The 809-nt window shown below is 36.5% G+C and overlaps 1 non-coding gene across 1 annotated transcript; it reads left to right on the top strand.

The window, feature by feature from the left end:
- The first annotated feature begins 373 nt into the window (after positions 1-373).
- On the top strand, positions 374-445 carry TRNAN-GUU (transfer RNA asparagine (anticodon GUU)). The gene has a single exon. It is a non-coding gene; the product is annotated as a tRNA-Asn (tRNA).
- The last annotated feature ends 364 nt before the right edge of the window (positions 446-809 follow it).

Here is an 809-nt window from a genome sequence, read left to right on the forward strand (position 1 = left end):
GCAAACCTCTGTTTTTTATTATCTTCTGTTTTTTATTATCTATTGCAATCTCTGGATTATTATCTAATTTTCAATCCATATATTTATATAATGATTTTTCAACCTTCCATATTTCTATATAGAAATAGAAAGAGATAGACTAGAAACGACATCTCTTATCTCACTGACACCAAAGAGGGGGATCTAAAATGAGTGGAATTTTGATATGGGTGGAATATAATGAAATAGAGCCACTTTGAGGTTCCCTTTGAAATGAGGCATGGAACGGAGCCATTGCGAAGAAGTTCCAGGAGTTACGAAGGAAACTTCGAGCTCATATTGGTCATGGGTTGAGAACGGGAATTGAACTCTATGAGATCAAATTTCCCGTTGTTCCTCAATAGCTCAGTGGTAGAGCGGTCGGCTGTTAACTGACTGGTCGTAGGTTCGAATCCTACTTGGGGAGGTTTGGTTCATTCCGAATTCTTGAATTCGAAATGAAAGGGTTGGGTTCGCTTTGACCGTTAAAAGTAGGTAACCCGTTCCCCCTGTCTTTTGTTTGTCTCTATTGCATTCTATCTCATCATATCCCGTTCGGTTCTGCGATATTTGAGAATCGCCGTCAATACCTCGGTGTAGGTTCGGGATACTCCCTTGTTCCACAGTCCGGGGCTATTTAAACTAACCAATTCAGAATTCTCCGATGTACTAGTATTAGCAATAGCAAGTGCATCGTTGTAAATTTATTTTTTTAATTTTTAAACTTAAAAAAATAATTTTTTTTCTAATTGTAAAAAAATAAAAAATTCCAAGTTATCCAAAAAATAAAA

This window comes from Arachis hypogaea, chromosome 19 (genome assembly GCF_003086295.3).
Source record: "Arachis hypogaea cultivar Tifrunner chromosome 19, arahy.Tifrunner.gnm2.J5K5, whole genome shotgun sequence".
Classification (NCBI taxonomy): domain Eukaryota; kingdom Viridiplantae; phylum Streptophyta; class Magnoliopsida; order Fabales; family Fabaceae; genus Arachis; species Arachis hypogaea.